Source organism: Cupressus sempervirens, chromosome 8 (assembly GCF_028749045.1).
Source record: "Cupressus sempervirens isolate cs-2001-9-10 chromosome 8, ASM2874904v1, whole genome shotgun sequence".
In the NCBI taxonomy this organism is placed as follows: Eukaryota; Viridiplantae; Streptophyta; class Pinopsida; order Cupressales; family Cupressaceae; genus Cupressus; species Cupressus sempervirens.
The window spans coordinates 55,506,694-55,529,549 of NC_143125.1; the positions used below are offsets into that span (position 1 = coordinate 55,506,694).

General features: G+C 33.8%; 1 pseudogene; it reads left to right on the top strand.

The window, feature by feature from the left end:
* Positions 1–21,151, top strand: part of LOC149541582 (uncharacterized) — a 74,241-nt pseudogene extending 53,090 nt beyond the window's left edge.
* Positions 21,152–22,856: the final 1,705 nt, after the last annotated feature.

Genomic DNA, 22,856 nt, shown 5'->3' on the forward strand with positions numbered 1-22,856 from the left:
TGATAGTGGAATCAATAAAGGAAATATGTGGCAATGAAACATTCGACACACTAGGAAGAGTGTAAAAATTAGTTGGAATAGAAGGTGCTATAGTTGGGACATTAGGAACCATAGTAGGAGGATTAGGATAAGTGTAAGGAACACTATTCTATGAAGGTTATGAGATAGGAAATGAAGCAGGTAGAAAACTCACAAGTAGAGAAGAAATAGTAAGACTACTAATAGTAGGATTGACTGGTTGAATATAAGTAGTCACAATAGGAGCAACATAAAAAGGAATGCTAGAGATAGGTTTGGAAAGAGACAAGGTATGTTCAACACTAGTGATACGTAAAGCCATTTATATTTCAGATGTGGCTTGAGCTAAAGGCTTAATGTGAGTGTGGATAAGGTGAGTAAAATCACACAAAAGATCCACGTCCATCATTACTAATCACTTTCTTAAGAGCATCAAAAGAAACCATAGTATCCGTATTGTGATTCACTTGAAGAAGTCAATCATGCATTTTATCAATCTCAGTAGAAATCTTATGAATTTTTTTAGGAGGGACCCTTAAAGCCTCATCCTCATCATGAGTTCAATGAGAAGAGTCACACTCCATAGAAGGACTTGGGTCATGAGAAACCATAGGATCACGAAGGTTCCTAAAGAGAGCAGAAGAGGAATCTTGATCAAAGTGAGCCATGATTCTATGACTTCTCCTAAGGGGATAATATAAGTAGGGCTTAAGGTAATATAGCCCAAGGATTCTAGATTCTCAATAGCCCAAGGATGCACCTAAATTAGACACCCAAGGTTTCAAAAAAAAGATGTTCCATAAGAAATTATTAATATATGAAGAAATTCAAAACATAAATCCCATGCACATTCTTAATCCAAAAACCCTCTTCATCAATCATCTAAGAAGTTTGTCCAAACTTACTGCTAAAACTAATTGTATCATAAAAAATATCAGCTCTTCTCTTACTACTACAACTACTAGGATCAAATGAATCATACTTGTTGCAAGCCTTATTCTGATTAGAAATTTTATTTCTTCTTCCTTTGTTCTTAATCACAAGATTAGATAACAATATTTCAATAGTAGGAACCTCAACCATAGGTTTTTCTATCTCCAAACTAAAAGTCTTCAAAAAACTTAAGTTCACTACAAAAATTGGGGTCAAATTGCAATGACAAAGTAATTTGTGGGTTTTCATGTCTTTTTTGCAATTGTCCCTGACTCCATCACAATATCAACATTTGTATCACAATTGTGATGCCCACGTGAGTATAAAAAAGAAGAAGAAAACATGACATAAATTATTCCCCATTTATTTTGATCAATTGTGGAGAGTTACGTACAAAAGAGGGTGGAGAGTTCCAAATGAGAGTGGAGAGCTCTAAACATTGGTGGAGAGCACTAAGATCTGAACATTGGTGGAGATTTCATTTCCATGCCATTGTGATCACTGCACTTCATTTCCATAACCTTATTATCTTTGCATTTCATTGTCATTCCCTTGGTGGGGATTAGTAGAAATCTAGAATTTCATTACCGTGCCCTTTTGATAACTAGATTTCATTCTCATGCCCTTGTCATCTTTGCATTTCATTTCCATGCCTTGTGATCTTCATGCTCTTTCTCTATGATTTCATTGTCGTGTTGTTACCTTGTGATCTCCGTGCTCTTGCTCTGTGATTTTCTTCAAGGGGAGAAGAGGTACTTATGTAAATATTCTTTTATTTTCCTTCTAAACATGTATCTATTTATATTTCCCCTAGTAGGTGATTAGAGAATCTTCTCTTTATGTATATGTATGTGTATATATACATACACACACATGTGTATGTCTATATATACATACATACATATATTCATACATACATACACAGACACACATGTGTGTGTATGTATATATACACACATATATATACATATGTATATATACACACATATATATACATATGTATATATATGTATATACATACATACAATGCAAAGATCACAAGGGCATGACAATAAAATGCAGCAATCACAAGGCCACGACAAGAAAATCTTAGATCTCTACTGATCTCCAAAATCCACAAAATCTCTTTGTATATATACATATAGATATACACACACACATATGTGTTTGTATGTATGTATATATAAACACATATATACATATACATATACATATACATACATACATACATACATACATACATACATACATACACACATAAATACATAGATACACATACACACACAAATACATGCATATACATACATACATACATACATACAAATACATACATACACACAAACATACATACATACATTTGGATATGCAATTTTATCACCTCAGAAAATTGTATTTGATCCTACTAGCTGGGAACAATTGATTGTTCATTTTATTGCACCTAATTTGATGACAATTCTACAAGAATTTGAAATCAACCCAACTAATTGAAAACTAGACCCATTTAATTGGGTTATGAATTTTTTCTTTCTAAAATATCTACTATGATATGTTTTTGTAAAATTTCTTGCCAACTTTGCCCATTTTTTTGGGTCTGCATTATTTGTGTGTAGGATTTTGAGGTAAGTCACTAGCACGGGTTGAGTGAGATTTATTGTTTCATTATTTGGATTTTGGAATGTGTATGTAGCTAGATCAATTTTTCTATTATGTTAAGATGTAATAAGTACATTAAAAAAGATTTCTTTGTATATATGCATACATACATACATAGACACACATATGTCTATGTAGGTATGTATATATACATACATTTATATAAAAAGAAGCTTCTCTTTATATAGATACATATATAGAAACACATATATGTGTGTGTATGTATGTATATATACACATACATATACATAAAGAGAAGCTTCTCTATTCACTTGTTGAGGGAAATATAAAGGGATGTTGAAGGTGATTAGATTTCTTACAGATTTGACTATGGATGTTTTTTCTATTTTCAAAACATGATTATTAGTAATCTGTACTCTTTATATTTGAAGTTACTTAGCACAAAAGGGAAATACATTTATTGATTTCAATACCTCTCTTGGTTTCTTAGTTGGGTATAAGTATTGTTTCAAAAGACACAAAGTCAAACAACATATCACAAGAGGATATTTCTCATGTCCACTTGATACATAGTGCACAACTAGAAATGTGTAAACCAAATCAAAGAATTACCAAATCCCTAAACTTCTCAAAAGGTTATAAATAGTTTAGATCCTCCAAATTCTAAATAAAATAAGAGTACCAACTTCTTCAAGAACCCATAGTCTAAGGATCAAATTCTTCCAAATTATGGCTTCAAGGCCTAATCCTCTCAACTAGGCTAACATGAGGAAAACAAAAAAATGGTTTGATCCAATGGTTCCAACACATGAAATGTACTTAGGGAATCCACATAACACAAAATACATCACTGGTTTGATCCCCACACTTCCATAATGTATCAAACCTAAATACACCTTATAGCCCTATTGGGCCTCCTTAAGAGGTTTTTGGTGTCTAACTTCCAAAAGTCCCAAAAAAACCTTAAAAATTAGGGTTCCAAATACTCTTTTTAGGTTTATATCCAATCCCAAAGTACCAGGACTCAGTTCCATTCCAACAATGCCTTTCCTTCACTAAGCAACATAGTCCTAATTGGCCCAATTAAGATTGATTTACAAAGAAACTATGGGAAAGTGGGGTCATGAAAAACACATCCAACACTCAAGAATGTATATTCATCTTCTTCCAAATTCCTTCCAAAAACTCAACACTCCAATATGTCCCCTTCTCCTATTATACTTTCAACAATATGTTCACAAGGTCAAATCTTCATAGGCACTTAACCTAGGGCTGGTTAGGAAAAATAGAAAAATGTATTTCCCAATCTTGAAACTTTGGAATCACTAAGAGGACCCATCTAAATATCATTCCCCAAGAGTCTATTAAAAACCAACTATGGGAGCCACAACTATGGGCCCATCTTTGAAGCTTGCACAAAATTGTTGTTCTATAAACCTTCCTGTACAAAAAATGGAATAACTTGAACAAAAATCCACAAAAAATGATGAAACCAAAAGAAATGGAAAGGTAAGAAAAAATGTTCTTCAAACAACCATCTGATCATGCCTACTAATTTTTATAGTACAAAAAAAGTACAATAAACTAGTAAAATTGCTTCAAAATTGAAAAATCTCTTATTGCAACTTCTCCCAATCTATATAATCTGCCCTTTGTGACCTCACAAATGAGGTATATATCCTTCCTACATCCATCCAAACCAAAATCCACTATTTTTTGAATAGTTTCAACTCCTTTTCAACTAAGTTGCATTTTTGAGCAACTTTTACAATTTTCCAAATTAGCAATTTTGCACAAAAAGTGCAACTTTTGCAATTTTCACAATTTTTTAATTCTAAGAATTGGAAAAGGTTATCACTCATTCAAAAATAAATAAAAAAACCTAATCCTAGGCTATCTTACAAAAAAATAAAAAGACCCAATTTCAGCCAACTAGCAACTTTGGCTTATAACTTGCCCAAAGTGACCTAGGCATACACAAAGGTGTCTTTTCATTAAAACCATGGATTTTATCCAAGATTTATTTATCCTAGCTTGATTAGGTGAGAAAACAAAGAATTAAACCAAAATCCACAATAGTGCCTTGGTTCTCTGCACCACCACTCATGACATGACTGTTGATATAAACAATTATTAAATGTATACTAATTAGTTTAGTTAATGCTTAACCAAACATGATTTATATTAAGTCATTGATATGTATGAATATAAATTAGTCATTTTCTCAACCCTATTATGGCTTAATGTGAATGCATCCTATCATTACCTAGACAATATTGTGCATGAGATTGTTACTCAATCACCAATAGATAATATAATCTACAAGTACAGATTTTTGCATACTTAGTTTGCTATGAATAGTTTTGATTGAGTGTAAGGATAATTGCTTTTGTGAATTCAAGGCATGAATGATTAATTTAATTTAGCACAAGTACTATGCAAGTGTGTATGCATGCATGTAAAGTAGTTCACATAGTGAACTATATACATACCTACATGCACAAATGCATACAATCATCATAATAAGTTATCCTTGAATATGGCCAAAGCTATTATATATCAACAAGAGATACATGTTTAGAAGAAAAAAAATAACATTTACATAGGTACCTCTCCTCCCCTTGAAAAAAATTGTAGAGAAAGGGCACAAAGATCACAAGGGCACAACATGGTAATGAAATGCAATGATCACAAGGGAATGAAAATAAAATTGTTGATCTTCTCTGATCTCCACCAATGTTCAGAGCTCTCCACCCTTGTTTGGAGCTGTCCACCCTCTTTCATGCACAACTCTCCACAACCAATCAAAAAAATGAGGAATGATTAATGTCATATTTCTTTTATTTTTTTATAATCCATAATCCACAATTCACAAGATCTATCTATATATATACATACACACATATGTGTGTGTATATATGTATATATACACATACATATGTGTTGCCTCACTTTTCACCCTATAACCATTTTGTAAAAGTGGAGAATTTTGTGTCTCATTTAAGCCTAGGTATGTATGAGTCTAGTTTTAAGTTCCCCTAGGTGGAAAGAGTCTTCATTGGATTTTTCATTTTTCCTTTCTCCCCCATTTCATAGCAAGGTGGTTTTCCTTTATGTTGTGAGTCCTACGGGTAGCTTAGTACCTAATCTGATGGAGATTCTTGCAACATGCAAAGATTATTCACAAAGCTGAGCTTGCTCATGGCTTATCATATTTTTAATGAAAAGAAGAAGCTTGTGAAAAATTGAGCATCACCTTCTCCTTGGTGGGTTTTCAACCCATGAAGGCAATTTCCCATGAAGAGCAATAAATGATGCTCGTAGATCCATGTAAGAAAATAATGAGATATCTTATGGAAAATTTTGATTTTCACTTTAATATACTACCTTGGGAAACATTCAAGATTCATCACAATGCTCAAAATCATCTTAAGCAAAAAACTCAAAACTGACTTCTCCTCAGCGAGTTTTCAACCCATGAAGTTCATTTTCTACCAAAGGCAATTGTAAAGGAAAAGAAACAAGGAAGTGGGCCCCTTTCAAATTTTGTAGTCCTTTTAAACTTCTCTGAACCCAAAGGAAGTATTAACTCAAAGGATAAATTTTAAAAGAAAGCTTGGGCAAAGAAATGAAAATTGTCTTCTCCTTGGCAGATTTTTAACCCACGAGGACAATTTTTCGTATTCAAAAGAAAATCAACTTTGTAAGTGGATTGGACCCACTAATTATACAAAAAACATCTTAAGATGATAAAGGAAACAATCTAACTATTGTGGGAAAGGTATATTGAGCAAAATTTCACTAAGTGAATATTTCCTTATCGGGTACTCTATTCATAATTTTTCAAAACTTAAAGGGAAATGGGAAAGTAAGTATGAAAGAATGGAAAGTTACCATTGGGCCAATGGAAATAGTGAAAATAAACCAAAATATTTGTTAGAGCTCCCACATTTACTATTTCAATGGATTCATCCTTTAATTCATTCATGTGGCACAAATCCTAAAGATCAACTAGTGAATTGAAGCTCCTATATAGATGGAAACATAATAGTTATTCAAACTACCACTTTTTCTTGAACTATTATTCAAATAGCCTATAATTGCAAATTTAATATCTTGTTCTTCTTCTAGATTCAAAATTTCAACTTATTTTATTTTCAGATAGAATGGCAACCAGGTTTGCGGGTTTTGATGGGTTGAATGGAATCAAGTCCACATTGTAGAATTTTATGGATACTTCACTTCATTTTTATGATATGAAATATTTTCAAAGGAGGCTAAAATCATAGCCAATTCATCCCATAACTAAGAAGCTTCGAGGATGTGGGCTAGTGGAAGCCGCTAGTTTCCTAGTGGCAGTCCAAGCTCTAGAATTGATTTTATGAATGCATAAATCACTCACTACAATCCAGATACCAAAAAAATTGTGTTACCAGATGATACAATGTTGATCTCCATTGATAGGGAAACTATGGTGAATTGCCTTCGAGTTCTAGAATGGTAAGATTTTTTGGATTTGATAGTGGGAGGAGCAATTTCTGAGTTCTCTACTAAGAAAGTGGTCTGGAGGAAGGAGATTATGCAGTCCTAGTTTCAAAAGCCACAAAGCACCAAGAGTAAGGTCCCCAAAACTTTATTTAGTACTATTCTCAAACCTTAGATTGTTGACATCCTGGTCCTATCACATAGAGCAAGAGGTGAAGTACAGGCTTTAAAGTTTATTGAGAAATATTTCTTTTTAGTGCAAGTTATATGCTTTGATACTTAGTATGTTGATTGGGCTCACAAGATAAGTGAGACTCTGTCCAATGCTCTCTGAGTTGCAAAATTCTACAACACCTTTTATATGTCCTCCTTTCTCATTTATATGCTTGCTTCCCTACAATTATGGCTAGGACTCCCAAGAGTAGAAGAGTTTCCTAATGATGTGAAGTCTTATGAGTTTTACCCTTGTTTACAATTTCAAAATAGTTATGTGGAGTATGTCAAAGTTAATGATGCATTCACTATGAGAATTTATAGGGAGCTCTAGTGATGCCCAGAGAGGAGATTCAACCTGGAAGAAATGGTGACTATTGGCCAGTTTAGAACTTATTTTATCCAATTCTCATCTTTCTCATATTTGTACCTTGCAACTTTCAATGGATTTCCCTTAAAGCTACCTAAATATTTGAGTAACATGATTGTACTGATAGAGATCATGAGGCAGACAATCCAAGAGAACGTGCTGAGCAAGAGCTTGAAGAAGAAGGGGTATGAGTTCCCTATAAGAGTAGGAGCTTTCACTTGCGAGTGCCAATTTGACGCAAAGAATATGCTTAAAGTGTTCGAGATGAGGTACAAATTGGAGATGTATGAGGTCCTGAGAACTATGTTTGATTTGAATGAATATGCTAGGGAGGTGTTGCAAATTGGGTGTGTGATCAAACACATTACAATTGTTGAAGATTATTGGGTAGATTATAAAGATGAATTTGAAAATTGAGATTGTGCTTTCATTAGGCTCACAATGGAGCAAATAAAAACATTTAATATCAATCTTGATGTTGAAGGATTAGAGGATGACGGGAAATGTATGTATAGTAATACAAATCTAACTAAGCTAAGAGGCACTCCTATTAGTTTGAAGCCTTATGAGGATGCTAAGGAAGACTTAGATGTCAAGATGGCCTGAATCATCAAAGGAACTAGAAAGTGGGTCCAATGGACCACTCTGAAGAGGAGTAGAAGTAAAATCACATCAGCTTAAGCTTCTCTAGTAGTAGTAGCTTTTTCCTCCTCTCAAGGTGGCACAATAGGTGTAACCTTGGCCATTACTCAAGGACTAGCTCAACCATTAGGGGGAGGCGACCAACCTCTAGATAAGAACATCCCTATGGCTAAGACTTGCCATCATGGCTCCCTCCCAGTTATTGGAACCCAAATGGAGACTGAGAAGAAGAAGACGAAGGAGCCAAAAGATAGTGCAATCACCCCAATTCCCTCTCCTCATTCCACCCTAGTTTCCTCTCCTTATGTCACTCTAGTTCCCTCACCTCATCATAGTCTAGTTCCATAAGTAAGTGCTACACTTCTACAACCAAGTAACTCCCTAGTGCAGATAGTGGATTTGGGAGATGGAAAGAGTAGTAGCAGTGAATATACTAAATCTGATGAGGCAACTAAGAAAACCTCAAAGGTGGAGAAAGGCCATAGCTCTTCCAAGCTTATTTCTCAGGCCTCAAAGAAACCCTTCTCTTTGACAGCGATGGAAATTACTCCAGTCAAGAATAAGATGTTTAGCATAGACTCACTTGGGATGGCCTCGAAGGTGATAGGCACAGATTCTTGGTTGGAAGACACTTTGAAGAAGAAGAGAAAGAGGAAAGATGAAGGTGCTCCAAACAAGGATACCTTATCTCTTTCAGTTCACTTTGGGTCTACTTTGAGTAAGGTCAAGAAGTAAAAGACCTTGTCTATCCTTGGACAAGATCTTGAAACTAGGCACCTAACAATGGAGATTGCGAAGCCCACCAAGGATGGACGAATGGAAGATATGATCATAGATGATTTCACTTTCCACTTGGTAGATCTTGGAGAGGCTAGACACAACACCAAGGTTGGCTTGTGAAAGTCGACCAATGAAGTAACTGAAGGACAACTAGAAAGCCTCAAGTTGTTAAAAAGTTAGGATGAAGGCAGAGATAGAAGAGCTAAAAAGATTCATTAGACAATTGGTCACTCCACTGGCAAGTATCTTTGGAATGCCAGTAATAGGTAATCCTACTACTGATGAAGTTCAAGCTCTTATCTCTCAGCTTTAGGAGGATAGGAACTTTGGAAAAATTGGTAAGGACTGGACCGGGATGCTCAAATTGGAGGGAGTCTCTATTATAGAGAAAATTGGCAATCTTATCTTGAGACTAGAAATGGAGAAGGATAACATCTTGGCAAATAGAAATACTTTGGGTAGAGAAAGAGTAAAGAGTGATGATTGTATCTCTCTTCTAAAGATGATTATTCAAATGAAGGCAAAGGAAGCTGTTGAAGCAAAGATCTTGTTAAAGGGAGATGAGCCTTTGTTTGAATGGATTTAGAGTATGTAGTTCAAATCAAAGATGATCATGTTAGTTGAGAAAGGACTTAAGGAGATAGAAGATAAAGTAAAAAAGGACCAATATAGGAGTGTTGAACTCATGAGGGGTCTGTATACATATTCAAAAACTAGTGACCAAGGGAAAGGACTCATTGGAATAACTATCATGCAGGAAATTTTTTCCAAATTTGTAGATAGTCTGACAAACATGTCCTCTAGTAATCAAAATAGAGTTGTAGAACTCCAAAAACTTGGCATGCATACATGTGGCCATGAAGGAATTACAATATCGATTGAATGCTATGAAGGAGTTGGCTAGGGAGCATTCTAAGTGGCTCTTGAGATACACCAACATACACATGCCTAGGCATGAAGAGCTAATCCCAATCATTGTTGCTGCTAAGGCCTATAGGGAAAAAGTAGAAAAGGGAAATAAGGCGAAGTGATTCATATTATGCCCCTTTCATTTTCTAATGCAATCATTGTAATACAACAAACTAGTTTTTTACCATTTGTTATTCTTTTAAGGAGATGAACTAATTGAACTTCTATTGTAACGGTCATCTTAGAATCCTATATGTTTGAAATTGAAAGATTAATAGAAGGTCAACTAATTTTTGGTGTGAAGTACTTGAAGTTGTAGAGTCAATTGAATGGTATTTTGTATCAATTATTTTCTATTCCATTTCTATTATTTTTTAATTACATGTCTTCTCTTTAATCTAAATGGAAGTAAGGAATGAATAGAGTTTCATTCCCCTATTTTCAAAGTAGTGAATGGATGTGATAAGCAGTGTCATTACATGTTCAAAGAGAAACCTCTTAAATGTTTTTCCCTTTAGTTAATCTTTCTTTTCCTGTAGCTTAGATTCTAGTTGAATTAGTTAGTATTAGTTGTTATGCCATTTGAGTTATTAAGCTTTGTAATTTCATAAAATGTGTGGGTTCACAAACTTAATCAATTCTTCAGAAATCACTTCGTGCTTGAGTTAGATCCTATTTAGGTCTGGCTTAGTTTTATCTCTCTTATTCTCAGGTCAAGAACACACCCCATATAAGTTTTAGGAACATAACATAATTCATTGCAAATCCATAATAGGGAGCTGTACCTATTAATTCAGATAAAATTTAGCCTTTAAAGAAGCAACTTTTCAACTGTTTGTAATCAAATATTGTTCATAGTTTGGGCATTTAAGAGTCAGAATTAGAAAGAACAAATCTATTTACCAATAATATGTATATACATACATACATATACACGTACATACATACATACATAAATTTAACAATGCACTTTCTAAGAGTTTACAAATTTTCAACAAAATTAATGTTTTACAAGAAAATGCACCTGAAGAACTATTAGCTTAGAAGCAAGAAAATGGTGTTGAAACAATACAAAAAGTGCTTGACATGAGAGGTCTACAAGTGAGGGTGTTAACCAATCTTGAAAACTTGAATGCTGAAATGAAAGCTATTGATGATCAAACACCTACGCCAAAATTACAACACAATTTGAAGTTGATTTTAGATATGGTAGAGGAATATATTTAGAAGTTTGATAATAAAAATTTAAGACATGAGAGAGAAGGAGAAGGAGTGGCTTTAGAAAAAGAAGGAGAAGGAGCGACTTTAGAAAGAGACTACATAAAAGACAAAATAGCTTGACAACATAGAGGATATTATGGGAGCCACTAGATAGAATCAAGGAAAGTGTTGTCATAGGTACTATGATATTAGAATCACTTGCAATTGTCTTTGAGAATTTACGGTCCAAATATTGGGAGGACTACAAGTTGTGCAATTTGTCATGTATTGGATCTACATTTTCTTAAAAGAGTGTTTCAAGTATTGCCATAGTCTCCCTACAATGATCTCAAGAATCAAATGCTTATAAGAGTGTTTCAAGGTTGGGGACCACTTCAAAATCCTTTGTATAGTTTAGAGGTAATGTCATTGTGGCAGAGGCTTTTGCAAGGGAATGAGCCTCATGATTATGGCATTTACATAGAAGTAGAACTTGCTTCTTCAACTCCTTACACTCAACTCTTCATTGAAGTTAATCTTCTAGTAGGGAGAATATCTACTAAAAATTCCTAAGAGCCAAGGGGCCTTGAACCTATGCTACATTTAATGGAGACATGGGATAAGTTACTATCATCTTCAGTACTTCATAACGTTTTGGATCATATAGTGATGCTCGAATTCATATCAAAAGTAGATACTTGGGATCCTCATAGGGAGAGTGTGCCAATACATGAATGGTTACATCCTTGGCTTCCATTGATGGGCCAATTTATGGAGCCTTTATATCCAACCATTTGTTATAAATTTGGGAATGCACTTCATGCCTAGCATGCAAGTGATGCATCTGCATATGCAATTTTATCACCTTGGAAAATTGTATTTGATCCTGCCAATTGGGAACAATTGATTTTTTATTTTATTGTACTTAATTTGATGAAAATTCTATAGGAATTTGTATTCAGCCCAACTAATCAACAACTAGACCCATTTAACTAGGTTAGGCTATTTTCTTTCTAAAAATATATTCTATGATATGTTTTTTGTAAAATTTCTTATGAACTTTGCTCATTTTTCTTGGTCTACATTATTTTTGTGTAGGATCTTGAGGTAAGTCACGTAGCACAGGTTGAGTGTGTTTTATGTTTTATTATTTGGATCCTAGAATATTTATGTAGCTAGATCAAATTATTTATTTATTTCTAAGATCTAATAAGCACCTTAAAAAATATCTCTAAGATATACATGTTTAGAAGGAAATATAAAGAGATACATGTTTAAAAGGAAAAGAAAAGAACATTTACATAGCCCTTGAAGAAAATTATAGAGCAAGAACATGGAGATCACAAGGGCATGAAAGAATAATGAAATCATAGAGAAAGGGTACGAAGATCACAAGGGCACAACATGCCAACGAAATCGCAAAACAAGGGCACAACAACAAAATCACAGATCAAGGACATGACAACAAAATGCAGAGATTATAAGGGCATGGAGAAAAAATTGTAGAGAAAGAGAATGAAAATGAAATGTAGAGATCATATAGGCACAACAACATTTAGAGCTCTCCACCCTCATTCGTATCTCTCCACACTCTTTCACATGCAACTCTCCATAGTCAAAACAAATAAGGAATGCTTTATGTCATTTAAAAAAATACTCAAGTGGGTATTGAAATTAGAACACCAACATTGGTATTGTGATGGCTTTGGGGACAATTGAAAACAAAAAAATAAAATCACTACAAATTACACTACCATTAGAAATTGCCATCACAATTTGACCCCAAATGTTGTAGTGACCCAGTTAAGACCAAGCGCATATATAAGCTAAGCTATTACAGTTGAGACCAAGTAAATTGGAAGATAATTTTTGTCAAGTACACATAAAAGATCAAGTATGTAGAAGCCAAGTGCTGACATGAATGTTATTAATGACCAAGCGTCAGAACATTCAGATGTTGAGAAAACCAATTTTGTCATATGAGTTTGTAATTACACAAATACCTATGTAAACTATTTTTGGCTAACTTCTATATACATTTAATGATCATAGAGACAATTAAGATGGAGTTTACGTGTCTTTATAGAAGGAAATGATCTTGAGGAAAGAAAATCAACCAATCAAAAAATTTAGAAGGGAAATGACAAAAGAGATGAATTATGAACCATTGATTATGATCTAGAACTTTCAAATATTGTCTATTTAAAGAGGGTTCTAACCCTAGGATTAGTATGGAGAGTGAAAAAGTATGTGTGTGTGTGTGAATGAAAGGGTTAATGTGCAAGTGAAAGATAAAATAAGGAAAAAATAGAGCAAGAAAGGCTAAGTCTGAAAGGGATCAAATAGAACAATCCAAATAGTGAAGGATAGAATAAAGATATCAAATTAAGAGATCAGATTGAGACATTGAATAGAGAAGATCTAAAATCATATTTAAGAGTAAAACTAAGGGTCAGGTATTAAATCAATTTAACAGGTCAAGTTAAGGAAAATATCTTAACTAAGTGATCCTAACAAGTCTATGTAAATCTCCTAACAGAGTCCTTACTTGATTGTAAGTGTAAAATTCTTAAATAGGGTAAGACCTAGAAATCTTAATAGATTTTAATGGGACAAACTCCTCATAGGGTAGATCATCTATTATGATAAAATTTTGTAACCCTAATAGGTTAAATTTATTGTTGCAATAGTGAAGATTTGTGGGTTTCATCCCCACCCTGGTTTTACCTTCACGTCGAAGTGATTCTAGGTAACAAAATTACTTGTGTTATGTGTTGAATCTTTTCATGGATGTGATATTTTCATTTACATTTCAGCATTACATTTTTGATGTTGGATCTGAGATATGAGATGAATTAGGTGTGAAATCAATAATTTGTTTCTGAAATCAGTAATTTCAACATTACATAGCTAGAAGCAATTTTGAAGACTATTCATAGTTTGTGTATGAAAATTTTAGATGTTGAGTTCTTCACATTGAAGAACCAATGATCTATTGATATAATACACGCTAACATGAGAGTATGTGAAATTTCATTGAGCAAGAATACGAGTTCGAGCTCAGCCTCATACAATAAGTTAACATATGGACAACAGAGGTTAGCCAAGCTCATAGCTCAAGTTAGTGGCATGAGGAATAAGCTAATATTAATTCAATTCTAGTTGCTACCACATTTGGAAATTATTCAAAAGGAAGTGTTTATAACACATAATATCATGAAAAAGACACCCATTTCTTACATATTGAAATCCTAATTGATCTAGATATTGAGCTAGAAATTCAAATTCAAGTCTTGGAGAAAGTAAAGGAGTAGTGGAATAAAGGCTATCCTAAAATTTTGGTAAGCCACAAATCATTTTTTGAGAAATATAAGATAGCCCCAACAAACCCCAATCCATAAGTGACAAAAATAAGGGGAAAATTACTCAAATAAAAAAGGGAAATAAGAGAAAATAAAATAAGGGGGAAATGAAAGAATAGTATAAATAAGAGGAATAAAGGGAAATATCATAGACGGATCCATCAAAGATTAATCATATAAATTCAGATTGCATATCTGAATTATACTCTAGGGAGGAGTATTATTGAATTAAATGATAATTCAATGCATTTTTTCCACTAACATCAAAGGGGGATATTGTTGATCTATATGCCCAAGTTTCTTTTTAGTGTCTAAAAATTTAGTCATTTATTAGGTAAAGATGGATGTTCATCACTATGACTAAGTCATTTAGTAAAGGTTGAGCACTTAAATACTTATTTATTTTGCATTACAAGCCAATCAAGTCAGAGATTTCTGTGCACCCCAATTGAGACCAAGCACATATATAAGCCATGTTATTATAGTTGAGACCGAGTAAATTAAAAGACAATTTTTTTGAGTAAAAAGAAAAGATAAAGCATGTAGAAGCTGAGTGCCAGCATGAATGTTAGTAATGATCGAGTGTCAAAAAAATTAGATGTCGAGAAAACTAATTTTTTCATATGAGTTTGTAATCCCATACACACATATGTAAACCATTTTTTAGCTGACTTACATATAAATTTAATGGTTGTAGAGATATTTAAGATGGAGTTTATGTGTCTTTACATAAGCTAATAATCCTGAGGAAAGAAAATCAACCAATCACAAAAATAGAAGGGAAATGACAAAAGAGATGAATTATGAACTGTTGATTATTATCCATAACTTTCAAATATTGTTGATTTAAAGAGGGTTCTAACCCTAGGATTAGTGTGGAATAGTGAATAAGTGTGTGTGTGTGAGTGAAAGGGTGAATGCACAAGTGAAAGAGAAACCAAGGATATAATAGAGCAAGAAAGGTTAAGTCTAAAAGGAGATCAGATGGAGCAATCCAAGTAGTGAAGAACATAATAGAAATATCAGATTAAGAGATTAGATTGAGATGTTGAACATAGGAGATCTAATATCAAATTTTAGAGAAAATTGAGGGTCACGTGTTGAATCAGCTTTAACAAGTTAGGGAAAATATCTTTATTGAGTGATCCTAACAGCTCTATGCAAATCTCCTAATAGAGTCATTACTTGATTGTAAGTGTAAAATCCTTTGAAATGATAAGACCTAGTAGTCTTAATATCTTTCAACAAGGTAGAATCCTCACAGGTTAGATCATCTATTATGATCAAACATTGTAACCCTAATATGTTAACTTTATTGTTGCAATAGTGAATATTTGTGGGTTTCATCACCACCCCAATTTTACCTTCACATCAAAGTATTTTTGGGTATCCAAATCATTTTTGTTATGTGTTGAATCTTTTGATGGATGTGATATTTTCACTTACATTCCAACATTACAGTTTTGATGTTAGATCTAAGATATGAGATAAATTAGGTGTGAAATCAATAATTTGTTTTTGTAAGAAAAGTTTAAGATCCTGATTCACTCCCTCCCCTTCTCAATATCTTGTTTCCCATTCGATCCTTCCAACATAAGATTGTGCTTATAATTTTTTTTTTACCGTAGTTAAAAAATAAACAATAATATAACTTACACAAAAATATAATTTTAACATATAAATTATTTTTTAGGCTACTTCTAGATTCGATTGTGTAATTATTTTAATTTAGATGAATAATATTTATGTAAAAAGTATTCTTATTTGAAATGAAAAATCTAAGATTTTTATCCAATAATGTGCACCACTCAATAAGGGAAAATTTGTCTCAACCATTCATCAAAGTTGTCTCAACCATTCATAGTCTCTTAATAGAAAAGTTATCCAAGATTTTGATCCAAGATGATTGAATTTGTCTCAACCGTTCATAGTTTCATAATGGAAAAGTTATTATTTGTCATTTTTTTTTGTCATAGTAAAAGTTGTACATTCCTTTAAAGTTAATGCTTCAACAATTTCATTATTTTTCTTTGAACCACCTTTAAGCTAATTGGGGCATATAGTTGTAGGGAGATGAATTTCTAAATGAAATTCAAAATGTTTTTGTTGCTCATCTTTGCCTTAAGTGATCAATTTTAAGCAAGTGGATGCTTGATATTGCTTGGAAGACACCCTGCAATTCCATGTGGAGGAAGGATTTTGAAATGGATCACAAAACTCATGATAAGGTCCTTGTTAGAAAGTTCCAAGAAACTTGCATAAAATAGTTGAGCATATCATATTCAAATGTATGTATATATAGAGAAATCTCATAATTTGAGTATATATAGAGAAAACACCACACCATTTCAAAACTAAGACCTCACACCATGTTTGGTAGGATTTAATTTTCACACTTGTATCAATCCAAATTCTAGGCCCATATATCCAAGTGGAACACAAGAACAAATGTTTCTAGTAGAACAGACACGCATTAAGAAAATTTGACTGCTTATCTGACATTTTCTTTCTTTGAGTGCTTTGATGAGGGAATTGATAAAAACTCTCATTCAATTATGACTCTTTCAGGTTTTTGTTGGTATTTTGGGCTGATGTATTTTTTCATTGTTAATTAGATCAAGTGTATTTGTTTCTTTGATTTTTTTTCAATTAGGAGAAATTAAGTGTTATAAAAAACCTAGATTGATTTTGTTTAATTTGTTGTATTTAAATTAAATAAATTATAGTGTGTTCCTGTATTGATCAACATATCATTAACATTGGATTATGATGTAAATGTAGGAGGTTTTATTTATATTTATTGAAGTTTGTGGTACATAAAATTGGTGACATTGGAGTGTGGCTACAAAGAATAATGATAATTTATGTGAATTAGAGATATTACATTTTTTAATTTTTAATTTTTTCATGTAGTGCCTCCTGTGTTTGCATTATGTACCTTGTTATATTATGATTCAAGAGATACTTTGGTACTCATGTTGGATGACATTCAAGATGACTTGATGGTTAGATACTATATTTTGATTGTCAGTTTCATAGATGATAGATGCTACATTGTTCAGTTTGATCATATCTGCATGATGATGCTTATTGATGTGATATGATGCCTTATGATGATATTTGGTTATTTTGTATTTGGACATATACTCTGTTTATGATTATATGGTGGACTTTTGGATTTTGGATACTATGATTCGATACTGCATATATTTACTTCATTCTTGCTTTTAGATGTTTTATGATGCAGTGAGTGATGTAGATAGATTATTTTAATGTAATTAAATAAATAGATAACTACATGATTTAATGCATTTATCACTTCAGCTATATGATTATATGAAATTTCACTTGATAGTGTTGTTTAGTGTGCAAGATTTATATCCCCTACAATGGCACATGGAGTTAGTGATTTGGTTGTTTATACCTAGAAATGTCATCCCTGTATTGGTGACCTATCTTGTTTAATGGTTAATTAAATCTTTCGGTCATTTAATAAATACAAATTCATTTTCATTTGTGAGGAGACCATTATTATGTTTGTGCATTTAGATATCCACATTGGTCATAGAAATTATTTAGGAATATTGCAATTTAATATTTTAAGGGTAATTTGGGATTTGATCTTGTTATTTTTATTATCGACAACTTTGCCATAGTTGAATTCCATTTAATTGGAATTAGCCAATTTGGTCTAGGTTAAAGAGGATTTTATTTTAGTGATCCAATTATTTTCCTTTTATGATATTTCCCTTTTAAAGTGAATATATATCCCAAAAAGGGAGTAGTTCCTCACTTCTTCCTTTCGAATTGGAAATTTGAGAGCAATATCCGAAATCCTCTTTAGAAGGTATTGTTGTTTTACTTGTTGCAAGAACTATAGGCATGGGATCATCATGAGATTGATTGCTAAGATTTTGATAGCTTTTGCAGAACTATTATTTTTATCTTGGGCATTCTTGTTCTACCCCTTTTGGCTGCAAGGTAGGGTTCTTTTGTTTTTGTGTTTTTACTCCATTTATGAGTTTGTTTTTGGTAGTAATATGTTAGGAGGCAAAGGATTAGTGTTCCCCTCATTTTTGTATGCTAACTCTACTTGGTTAGGCAGGTATGAGCATTTTTTTCTTTTTGGTGTGGGGTTTTGGGGTTTTGGACCATTATGCTGGCCATTTTTGCATACAAACTTCGAACCTAATTTTTTTTACATCACTTTGATTTATGTGCCACCCAATTTTCTTGGGTGTTTCTAGGCACTAATTCTGGTCATGGAATCAAGCTATCAATGAGAAATATAATGTGGCCATAACTATTCCTTTTGAATTGGGATTCGTGCTAAATTTGTACTCCTAACTATGTGCTCAATTGAGTGATTTGATACTTGTTATTTTTTACTATTTCTCATCCAAACCTTTTTGTTTATGATCTTCATGTAGTTGGTGTGCCCATACATGAGTACGTGAGCATACACTTGTCAAGTTCTTGTGAGACCCAAACTCCTCATTGTTTTCATTTGAGTTATGCCCATAGGAGTTGGGTTGGGAAATTGCATTGCTTACAAGCACTCATCATGTGATGAGCATGGGTATGTAAGGTAGACAGGTGGAGGGGCTTCTCTCATAACCCTAGGTTGTGTTCTCGACAAGGTTGGAGTGAAGAAGTTTCTAAATAAGTGATAACTAAATAAATTCATGGGTAATTAAACTAAGATAAGAAAATGTGATGTACTTGTATGAATCATTTGAAGGTATGTGCCCATTCAATTTTTCCAAAGGCCAAGTGTCTATATAGTTCATCTAAGGACATAGTAAGATGGCCTTCCAAGGGAGTCTCAAGGGAGAGTTTAGATACGATGCTTAGCTTGGGAGTCCCAAGTAATCTAATCTCCACTAATTTCCCTACATAGTAGACCCATAGAGCATTTGACCAGGACCTATTGTATTACATTATTTCATGACCTTTGTTTTAGTCCTTTGTACTATTTGGCATGAGTGTTAGCTATGGATGATTGTACTATGTGTGTTTATGGTCAGATCACTATCTCCATCAACACATTATGAGTGGGCTTATGGGTTCCACATGGTTGGGAGGCATAGCTACCTAGTGGGGATCAATGTAAAGAGTCAACCTTCCTCCATGTTCAGCTCTAGAGCTAGATGTTCACATGGTTCTATGCACCATTTTGGAGTATGTTCAATTGTGATTATGTTATTTCTATTTATTGAGATAGTTGATTTATGCCCATGTATGTTCACTGTGATGTTACTTTCTACCTAATTACCTTAGATACTATGGATTAGATGTTAGAATTATTCAATCTTCTTTATTTTTTTGAGTGTTTACTCCTTGACTATTGAGGTTCTTGTACCCCCTAGTTTGGAGGTTCTAACTCTATTTCCCTTCTAAATTGATCGTCGAGATTTTCTTGCAAACCTAGGCAAAATTGATTCAACACTAGGTGATACTAGAAAAGTATCACACGACTATAGAAAGAAATATCATGTGATACTTTCCAGTATCACACAATAGTAGTAAAGTGTATTGTGTGATACTAGTAAAGTATCACATGGTAATAGGAAAGTATATTGTGCAATACTAGAAAATATCACATGGTAGTTTTAAGAGGTATTGCATGATATTAGAGAAGTATCACCTAGTAGTAGTGAACAATATCGTACAATACTAAAAAAGTATCGCACGAGTTTTGTGGAAAAAACCTACTTAAGATAACAACAAGTATTTTTGGACTTGTCGAACATGTTTCAAATGATGCTTTGGATACCCTATGGGGTTGTGCCCCTTCCTAGTTCTTATTAGTTCAAAGATTTTGTGTTTCTTGTCTGTTTAACTTTCATAGTTGGTTATTGAATGCATTACTAGGTAGTGGTGCTCGGATATTATTGGTTATTTAGATTGTTTGGTTAAGTCTTCTATTACAATATTTTGATCAATTTCATGTTTATGTTGTTTGGATCCTTGCTTGTTACATTTAAAAAAATGTATTGGATTTTATTCATCTTTTTGCAAGGTTCTCCAAGTGGGGTATTACAATTAAATAGTTTATTGATGGGGCCCGATAGAGTTCCACAAGGCTTTTAGGCAACATAGGAATATGACCAATTTGACTACCTTAACCTTGTAGGTGACTTATCAGTGACAAAATAATCACAACCGCAATAAGAAAACACATAATAATTGAAGAACAAGTGGGTTCAATCTTAGCCATGCTCTTTGCAAGCAATCCTCCATGACCATGGTGTATATTGTGATTCTTCTCTAGGTTCTTAGTACCATTGGTTTTATTTTCAAGTCATATTCTAGATTTATGTGTCATGAGGCTACTAAGATTCTATCTACCACTTTTATATTGATCAACAAGTTGATTGTGCACCTAGTGTGTATGGATTTGGAGCAATCTTAATTCTATTTTTGGCTATTGGGGCATGGTAGATTTATCAGTAGAAGTCTAGATAATGTTGAAATCCTCACTATAGAGGGCTGATAAAAGTGGTGGAATTTAATATATAACTAGAGTTAGAGTAGAGTGTAAAGGCCTTGTTGTCTTCACCTAAAATTTTTAGTGGGAAGTAGACCAATAGAATTACCATAGGATTACAAGGAATTAGGGTAGATCCCCATGCAACTACTAAGCTTATTTTGGCTAACAGCCATTGCTCTTGTTTTTAGGAATATGCATAGCTTGTGACCTTATGGTTATGAGGTTTTATTGCTTATTTTTTGAATACTTATCTTAAGAATTATTTTAAAATAAAATATGTTGGTCATTTTTGCCTTCCCGCCAGAATCGCCATATTTGAATTCAATGTAGTAACATTCACAAGTTTTAAATATTCAAGTATTCAAAAGGGCACAAAATACTTTATGCTAACCTAATGATATTTCTTCCCTGTGCATTTTAATATTTCTGCAGGCCCACAAGTCCCCATCATCAGATCTCAGAAGATCAACGGTTGGCGCTATCTCGCTATGGGAAGTTGCACGTTGTTTTTCCATAGTGACATAGCACCTTTTGGCCACATGGCCGGTGGTTCCTCCTTTTCCTTGTTGTTTCTTCGATGTTGGGTTTTGATAGATCCATGGTGGGCACTATGACACTATCAAAAAATATGTGTTCCTCGCCGTTAGCAACATAGTGCCCAGACGAAAAGTGATACTGCGATGACATCAGAGGAAGGTGGGTCCCAAGCATGCCCCGTCAGATATCAATGATGAAATTTGGCACACATGGTGGGACCTCAAGCAATGTGGAAGGATGACTATGCTTGGAATGAGGCTTTGATTCATCACCAATTGGGCAGTTCGTTGATGTCAGCAGTAGCCTAGACCCACGCCCCTTTCAAATGCACAAAGATTTCCTCACCCTTGGATCAATCTGGATCAATGGTGGGGCTATCTCGCTATTGAAAGATGCAAGGATATTATCCATAGTGACATAGTGCCTCGAAAATGTGTGACACAGATGACATAATGGGCCCACCCTTCTTCAAAGTAATATTACAACTCATCCTTGGTGGCAGTTGCCAAGTGGGTCATAGTACAATGGTGATTTCTCATTGGTCCATTTAGCCAACTCGGTGTGCAGTTGTACAATTTTTTTGATCACCATAGATCTAAGGAAATTGATGGTAGGCGCTATCTCACTATGGAAAGTTTCGAGGATATTACCAATAGCGACATAGCACCATTGTGCCACGTGGATTAGTGGGGCTAGGTCTTGCCAAGATGAGGATGCCAGGTTGTGCCAGGTGGTTGCCAAGTGTTTCATGGGCCAATAAGTTTTAAGGAGATAGCGTAGTAATATGGCAAGTCTTCATGATCGTTAGATCAGTCTAAGTCCATGGTGGGTGCTATCTCATTATGGGAAATTAAACAGAGGATACACATAGTGACATAGCACCTCGGTGACATGTGTCCCAGTGGGTTCGATGAAGGCATTGATGATTAGTGACAGATAGTTAATGTGACTGTCACGGTCAGTTTGAATATCTAGTCAAACTTGGGGAGACTCGCAAGGTGGCATAAAGAAATGAATTGATTGGTCCATGTGGCCTATTTCACTTGTAGTGTTCGGCTGATTTGCTGACTTTTCTGATTCATGCACCAAAAAATGATAAGAAATAAAGGTTTTACACAAATCTGATCTTATGATCAATTCCAACCACCCTGGAGTAAATACAAAACAAAGAGGGACACTCTACCCCCCCGATCCAACCTATCTACCTAGTCAGAGCATAGTTATGGTGCCGCCTCTGTCTTCTCAAGGCCTTATTTTAGTTAACAATAAGATTTCATGGTACCAAAAAGCTATACTTAGA